The sequence below is a fragment of the Zootoca vivipara genome, chromosome 4 (assembly GCF_965207765.1).
Source record: "Zootoca vivipara chromosome 4, rZooViv2.hap1.1, whole genome shotgun sequence".
Taxonomy (NCBI): domain Eukaryota; kingdom Metazoa; phylum Chordata; class Lepidosauria; order Squamata; family Lacertidae; genus Zootoca; species Zootoca vivipara.
This window is the reverse complement of record NC_142587.1, coordinates 38,441,257-38,450,036: the sequence shown is the minus strand read 5'-3', so window position 1 is coordinate 38,450,036 and position 8,780 is coordinate 38,441,257.

Genomic DNA, 8,780 nt, shown 5'->3' with positions numbered 1-8,780 from the left:
GCATCTCAGTCTTTTGAGTTCAAGAACTGTAAAGCAGGTACGGATCTCTCTACACGAGAGTTTCATTGCAGGGGTTCTGTCATGAACCAGTGACCTTGCACGCGTCTTACACTCAGAACTGTTATGGGATGTCTTTTTCAGATAGGCAAGATGAGACATTGCTCTGGCTGTTTAATTCTAGTAGCTGCCAACACTACTCAAGCAGAGAAGGGGTACTGGGTATCCACTAACAAGAGTTTGCTAATATTTGGGTGTCTCTGCACTTTCCTTTCTACATACATGGAGAAATGGCCACCATACCAAAGGTACGGTAACGTGTTAAATTAGGCACGGGCGTATTCAGGAGTTAAGGCAGTGGAGATGTTACTCTAAACTTGTAAGAGCTCATCCAAGCCTTTAAGTATTTCTGAAATCAAAAACACTTGGTTCACTCTTATTAGAAAGGCAGCATTAACTAGGGAAAGGCACAGAAATACCCGCTGAACACAAATACAGCTCCGTTTTTCTTGGACTAAGTTATCCAGCATGTGGAAATAGACCTGCCTTGGGCACATGCTGGGGTCAAAGAAAAGTTGCTTTCATGTCCTGAATGGGCTCAGAATCAGAATCTGCCCAGTGCCTTTCTCATCTTCCATAGGAGGTGTGAACGATACCCACCTGCCATTGCAGAACTCTCATGAACTCTAGGATGACTTCTGGTCCAAGTCTTGCAGGGCAGAAATGTTTAGATTGTCACTGGATGAAGAGTTCCAGGTCTAACTCTGCAAATGCACAGCCCCTTCCCTACCCCTGGCTCTCATTCTTTGTAATAGGATGTAGGCCTTCTTGACAGTCAGGCAAGACTTGGACTTGGGGAAAATCATATGAGTCTAGGTCAAGGTGCCATACTTGTCCTCCAGATATAAACATGATAGTAAATCCTATGGATTTAAGTGGGACCTCCAAGTTGATTTGCTTACAACAGTAGCCTTACAGCACAATTCTATGTACGTCTACTCAGAGGACTATTGACTTCAATGGGGCTTCCATAGAACTACAGCATGGGTGGTTCCCTCCATTTAGTGGTGAACTACAGCTCCTTGTCTTTTCTGACCATTTGTGTTGGTTGATGGGAGTTGTAGTCCAACACCATCTGGAGGACACCACATTGATTGACTCTTAGATTACAGCTTTAAAACCATAGAGAATCCATTTGGTCTTCAGCCATTGGTCTCTAACATGTGAGTGGGCCCATTAGTGAGCTGCAGCCTAAAATAAGAATCATAGACTCATAGAATTGTAGAGAAGGAAGGAACTGTGAGGGTCATCTAGTCCAACCCCCTGCAATGCAGGAATCCACATTTTGCCCAATGCTGGGCTTGAACAGACCTTGAGATTGTCTCGTGCTCTACCGATGTTATTATTATAAGCAGAATGACTGTTCTGCCTTACTTGGCAAAAATCGGTACAATTAAATGAGGCACCCACAAAGCCCTTGAGTCAGACAGGACCCCTGTCTTATTAAGAGACAACTTCTTTTAAAGATCACAGTGATGTAACAACCGCTCACCGAAAAATCATCTCAACATTTATATCTCATACATTTCCAGGAAACAGGTTGCAGCAATGGAATGAGTAAATAGAGCTTTCCTGGTTTTCTGTCCAGGAGGCAGACAGACAATTGATGTATCACGGAGACACCAGGCTGAAAAGAGATAAGGTTGTTAGCACATATTCAGGACAAAGAAGAGATGAGATGCTTGATACAAGCCTAATTCTTTGCAGTTTTAAAGGAAAGAGGTTAACATATTTTAACACAGAGAATACCCCCTTTCAGATCCAGAAGTTAATTGGCAATTTACATTTTTAAATTGCCAGCTGAGTAGCTTTGTAGTAAGATTTTTGCAAATTAAGTTTAGCTAAACCATTCAAACCTTAGAAATATACGTTTATTGTTACTGAGCTATCTTCAGTGATGTTAATAGATATATACTGTAGTACAGCACAATAATCGTACGGTACTATTACGTACCGTTATAGATATTGAAATGTTAAATGTTTATATTAAGACTCTGGGTGGGTGGGTGTGCCATAAACAATATTCCCAGTTTAAAGATTTCTGTGAGTGTAAATTACTGTGTTAATCTGCCGAGATGCACTATTGCCACTTTATAATGATCCTAATTCACAAAACTCCTAGAACATATGCGAAATGGGTCAACTGAGAATGCTTGCTAACATGTTTGAGAGGTAAGGTATTACGTTTGGGGGGAGAATAACCAATGTGGTTGATTGTTAAAAATCGGTCCATCACATTCCACCAAATGTCTGACAGTAGAGGAATTACATTTTCAGCTGGCACCAGAAATATGGCAATGTCTGTGAACAGCAGGCTTTCCTAAGGAAGGCATTCCACAGAAGGGATGATGGAGGCTATAATCTAGCAATATCTGGAGGGCCACAGGTTTCCCATCCCTGCACCAGCAGCGGAGCATAAGCCCACGCTGCCCAGGGTGGGCGGGTGCCCTCCCAGGCGCAGAATAGCCGCTCAGGTGCCCAGAGCGGCACGCACGCTCTGCAGCCAGGGGTAGAGCAAGCCCCCCATGGTGGCCATTCAGCGCACCGCCCGCTCGTGACTCCCAAACCTCCCCCAAGCTGTCAAAATGAAGGGGCAATGCCACTGGCAAAGTGGGACAGCTCCCCCTCTTACCCCAATAGCTCGACATAGGCTTGGGAGTCACGGGCAGATCACACGCTGAATGTCACCCCCCTCAGTGAGGGCACTCGGGCGGTCCGCCCCCACCACAACCCTTCCTACACCCCTGCTCTGCACTGGAGGTGATGATAAAGCACAAGTAGTGTGCAGCTCTGAGTGCCACCAATCAGTAGGGCTGGCAAAAAGGTCTGAAGGTGATCTGTGGTCTAGGAAATGAGGAGTCAGGGGTCTCAGCAGGCCAAAGGAAGAAGCAAGGGAGTGGCCTATAGTAGGGACTGGAAAGCTTTTCCAGTACAAGGGCCGCATTCCCTCACAGGAAGCCTTCTGGGGGCTACGTACCAGTGGTGGTGGGGTGTGTGTGTGTGTGTGTGTGTGTGTGTGTGTGTGTGTGTGAAGAGGCAAAAAGGGGGCGACATCGTTAGATGTGACTTCTATCTTTGAGCTGTAGGCCATATTCTAGTTATAGGTAGGTAGCCGTGTTGGTCTGACATTGTCGAAACAAAAAACAACAACAAAAAATGTGCTACTGGAAGGAATTTTTTATTTTATTTTTTCTTTCGACTACATCAGGCCATATTCTAGTCGTGGAAAAGTCAAAGGTTTTTACACACACACATACACACACACACAGGGGGGGGGTCCACAGTTGAAGGATACATTCCTTCCAAGCGCAAGCATTTGAGGAAGAAGCAGAGCAGTTAGGAGTGTGTGCTGCGGAGGAGTTGTGGCCTGGGGGCTGAATAGAGAGCCCCTTACTCTCCCACTCAGGCCAGGTAACCCCCACACCACACCACCCCGGCGTAGAGGAATGGAGGAAAGAGGAAATGGTGAGAAGGACGAGAGGGCAACCTGGATGCGGCCTCACAGCCAAGTCCACTGCAACGAGGTTTGTTGCGATGACACTTGTTGTGACGTGGGGTTTGTGATTTCAGCTCTCTTGACAAAACATGCTGGAGACAGTTCTCTAGTAACAGCTCTTTATTAAAGTGAACAAGACTGAAGACTGAGGAGAGGAAAGCTACATTTATAGGGACAGGGGACTAGCTAGGAAGGGATACATTTTGGAGGGAACAATATCAAGCAATCACAGTGCTGCCTTTTGGAGGAAACCAATAAGACAGAGGATCCAAATACAGCAGCTTAAATGAACCAATAGTAGCTGTACCCTCTGGAACCAAAAGGCAGTTACTTTATCCTAATGCAAATACAGACAATAATAATACAGATATAAAATCCTTTGACTCAATACACAACACCCCTCCCCCCCTAGTGAGCACAGCAGACGTAATCCCTCAGGTACTGTGGGGTCCTACAACTTCTACCTGATCTCCTGACAACAGGTGTTGCAGGTTCTGGATTGGGTGTTACCTGTGGTGGAGGGGCTGCTATAGGGGTTTCATCAGGAACAGATGGAGTCCCAGACATCTCAGGGTCCCCGACCTGTACCTCGTCATCATGAGGACTAGCAGACCCTGGTTCATTTGCTGAAGCCCCTGGTGACTGTACCTCTGGACCATTTTCACTCTGGTCTTGCAGCTGTGCGTCATTAGCCAGGGATGAATTATCTGGCTCCTCCCTGCTGAGCGCCCGGCGCCTCAGCTGATCTATATGTCTCTTCCAAACTTGCCCATTTTCCAAGGTCACATAATAGGACACAGGTCCACTAGCCCGGGTGATCACACCGGCCACCCACCGCGGACCTCGTGAATAGTTCCTCACCCAGACCAGATCTTCAGGGGCGAGATACCTTGTTGTGTCAGTCTCAGCCTTGGGGGTTGCTCTTGAATTACGGTTTGGCATTTTATCTGGGTGGACATAATCCAGCACCGTTACCAGTCTTCTACCTAAGAGCAGCTCGGCTGGCGACTTGCCCGTCGCAGTACACGGCGTCGCATGCTGCAAAAATAACATTCGCGCAATGCGAGCCGACCAGTTACCCTCCATTAAGCGCGCAATGGATTCTTTGGCTGTTCTTACCATGCGCTCAGCCTGCCCATTGGAGGATGGGTGAAAGGGCGCAGATGTGACCCCTCTTATAAAGTTATCAGCCAAGAATGCCCTGAATTCTTGGGATACAAAAGCTGCCCCATTATCTGATACAATGGTCTCAGGTAACCCGTGGGTAGCAAACAGCTGCCTCAACACCTTGATTACGGCAGCTGATGCCATGCTAGGGACCATCGCCACTTCTAACCATTTGGAATATGCATCAACGATAACCAAAAAGACCTTCCCTTGGAATGGCCCAGCAAAATCTATGTGCAGCCGGCTCCAGGGAGTTCTGGACTGCTCCCACCAGTGGACTGGTGCTCTGGCCACTTCTGGCCGCACCTCTTGGCATGCCTTGCATGTTCGTACCCATTGTTCTATGTTCTGGTCCATTCCAGGCCACCACACATAACATCGGGCTAGCGACTTCATCCTGACCATTCCCGGGTGTCCCATGTGAAGCGTCTCAAGAACCCTGTTTCTCAGTGGTGCTGGGATTATCACCCTATCTCCCCATAGGAGACAACCCTTATGCATGGACAATTCGTGCTGCCTTGTCGCATAAGGCCTGAATTTTTCTTCATGCGGACCACCTGGCCACCCCCTCCCCACCCAAGTGAGCACACGGGAGAGAACAGCATCTTTCCTAGTTTTCTCAGCTATATCCGTAGCTGTTACAGGAGCCCCCGGAAGTGTTTCTAGCATCATAATGTGCTCCGCCGGAGCAGGATCCTCATTGCTCCCGCCAGGAAGGGGCAATCGACTCAGCGCATCAGCATGGCACAACTGTTTCCCCGGCACATGGGTCAAGGTGTACTGGAACCCATTCAGGAATATTGACCAACGCAACATTCTGGGGGAGAGAATTTGTGGCGTTTGTTTGTTTGGGTTGAACAACCCTAACAGTGGTTTGTGGTCCGTTTCAATGGAGAAATGGCGACCGTACAAATAATCATAGAACCTTTTGATTCCGGACACAATAGCCAGTGCCTCTTTATCAATTTGAGCATAGTTGCGCTCTGTGGGCGACAACGTACGGGAATAGAAAGAGATGGGCTTTTCCGACCCATCCGGTTCCCTATGACTCAGCACAGCCCCCAGACCGTATTGAGAGGCATCACATGCCAGGACCAGCGGCTTTGACTCATCATAATGAGCAAGGACGCTCCTGCTACTCAGCATTCCTCGCAAGGAGTCAAAAGCCTTCTGCTGCTCCCGCCCCCATCGCCACACATTCTTTTTCTGCAATAGTCTATGTAATGGTTCAGCTACCGAAGCTTTCTGGGGTAAGAACGAATGATAAAAGTTAATAAGTCCCAGGAATGACTGCAACTCCGTCTTGTTCTGTGGTCGTGGTGCCTCGATGATGGCCTTAATCTTAGCATCTGTGGGGTGGATGCCTGATGCATCAATTTTAAACCCCAAGAAATCCACAGTTGGCACCCCAAAACTGCATTTTTCTTTTTTCAGTTGCAACCCCACCTCCTTGAACTTGAGCAACACTGCACGGACACGCGCAACCAGTTCCTGTGGGTCTTTTCCAGCAATCAAAACATCATCAAAAAATGGCAAGACCCCCGGCAGACCTCTTAACAGGCGTTCCATGAGCCCCTGAAAAATCCCTGGGGCCACACAAACTCCGAACTGTAATCTGTTAACTCTGAACGCCCCTTTATGTGTGACAATAGTCTGTGCTTCCGCTGATTGTGGGGTTACTGGCAGCTGTTGGTAAGCTTGTGCCAGGTCAATTTTGGCGAACACCTTGCCCCCAGCCAGTTTAGCCAACAGATGTGATACGACTGGAATGGGGTATGAGTTTCCCCTGAGTGCCTTATTGATAGTACATTTGTAATCTGCACATATCCTGACTTCCCCATTTGCTTTAAGGGGTGTGACGATTGGAGTCTCCCACTTAGCCGAGTCCACGGGTGAGAGAACTCCCTGCTTGACCAATTTATCCAGCTCTGCCTCGATCTTGGGTTGCAGTGCAAATGGCACTCGCCTTGGTTTGAGTCGGATTGGAGCCACCCCGGGGTCCAACTCGAAGTCAACTGGGGGCCCTTTATAACAACCCAGTTTTCCATTAAAGAGACCAGCAAATTCCTTGCATAATACCTCACTCATCTCAGGGCAGGTTTGGATTGAATTAAGCCCTGAGATACTCAGTCCCAGGGCAGGGAACCAGTCAGTGCCCAGGAGACTGGGGCGACTGCCCTTCGCAATCACCAGTTTGAGTACAGCCTGTTTGTCCCGGAACTGTACTCTCACGGCACACATTCCCATAACATGGATGCGGCCTGCTGAGTACGACTGCAAGGTTGCCGGAAAGGGCTCCAGAGGGGGCAACTTACCCCTGGGGAAGAATGTCTTCGCGGTCTGGTCCGACACGATGGTGAATGCGGATCCGGAGTCCACCTCCATGTCGCACTGCTGACCCTCAATCTTCACCTTGACGTGTGCCTTGCCTTGCGCTGGAAACTGCACGGCCCTCCCGTTGATCTCCGTTACGTAGTGGCAGTCCTTTAGAAAACGAGTTGCTGTGGGTGGTCTGCGATGCTCCAGTCTAGGTGCTCCTGTCGCTCCCGACGCCGCCGATCTACAGACCCTGGCGATGTGACCCGTCTTTCCGCACGTCCGGCAGATAGCATCCCTGAAACGACAACTCTTCCTTTCATGGTTTCCGCCACAACCTGGGCAACTGCCTCAGCGATCTCTGTGCACTGTGCAGCCCTGACGCACCGACTCGACCCCACGGACTGGGCTCTGGCTCGGAGTAGCCTCTAGCTCGTCCATGGCATGCGCAACTTCTATCTGTGGCTTAGTGGCCTTGCGACTGGCATCAAGCTCCTCTCTTTCATAATTCTCCGTGGCGGTGGCCTCTTTCAAGGCTGAAGCAAGGGTAACCTCTTCTTTAGCCACGATGCGTCTTCTGGCTTTCTTGCTGCTCAGACCACCAATAAACCGATCCAGGAGAGTCTCTTCCAGATTTTGGAAGCCGCAGTGCTGAGCGAGCTTCCGGAGTTCAGCCAGAAATGTGGATACAGACTCCCCAGCATGCTGCTGCCTCTTATGGAACTCCATCCGCCGGGCCATCTTGGTCTCAGTAGGCGCCAAGTGGCTTGTTAGGCAGGCAAGAATATCTTTGAGAGATGTCTCACTCAGCTTCGCTGGAGCAAGTAATGCCTTGGCCAGCTTGAAGGTCTCGGGCCCACAGTAGCTCAGGAATGTGGCCCTTCTTTTGCTGGCATCGGTGATCCCTTGAGCCACTGCAAAGAACTCGAAGCGTTCGACGTAGTCTTCCCAGGTGTGGGGCTCTGATGGCTGGAAGGGCTCCAATACCCTTGGACTCTCCATTGTCCTAGCGGGCAGGGTCGTCTTCTCAGCTGGCCAGTGAGTCTTGTTCTCAGCTGCAATCCGGACTCTGAGGCAGGGTTGTGTTTAACCGCTCCTCAGCATTCCGGATCCCACCTTCGTCGCCAGTTGTTGTGACGTGGGGTTTGTGATTTCAGCTCTCTTGACAAAACATGCTGGAGACAGTTCTCTAGTAACAGCTCTTTATTAAAGTGAACAAGACTGAAGACTGAGGAGAGGAAAGCTACATTTATAGGGACAGGGGACTAGCTAGGAAGGGATACATTTTGGAGGGAACAATATCAAGCAATCACAGTGCTGCCTTTTGGAGGAAACCAATAAGACAGAGGATCCAAATACAGCAGCTTAAATGAACCAATAGTAGCTGTACCCTCTGGAACCAAAAGGCAGTTACTTTATCCTAATGCAAATACAGACAATAATAATACAGATATAAAATCCTTTGACTCAATACACAACAACACTGAAGTCTACATATTGGAGCAAGCCCAATCTTTGGCTGCAGACGGCTTATTCTCATTCTGAAACATGTTCTCAGATATCTGTAAAAATTCACAAGTTTCCCAAGCGTCGAAAATCTGACAGGACAGATGATAACTAGCTGTTATCATTGACAGGATGTTGGGGAAATATTAACTATTAGTAAAAGCTTTTCAATAGAAAACCATAAAACACTACAGGTAATTATGCCTCTCCAAAGTTAATTATTCACTTTTGCATACTT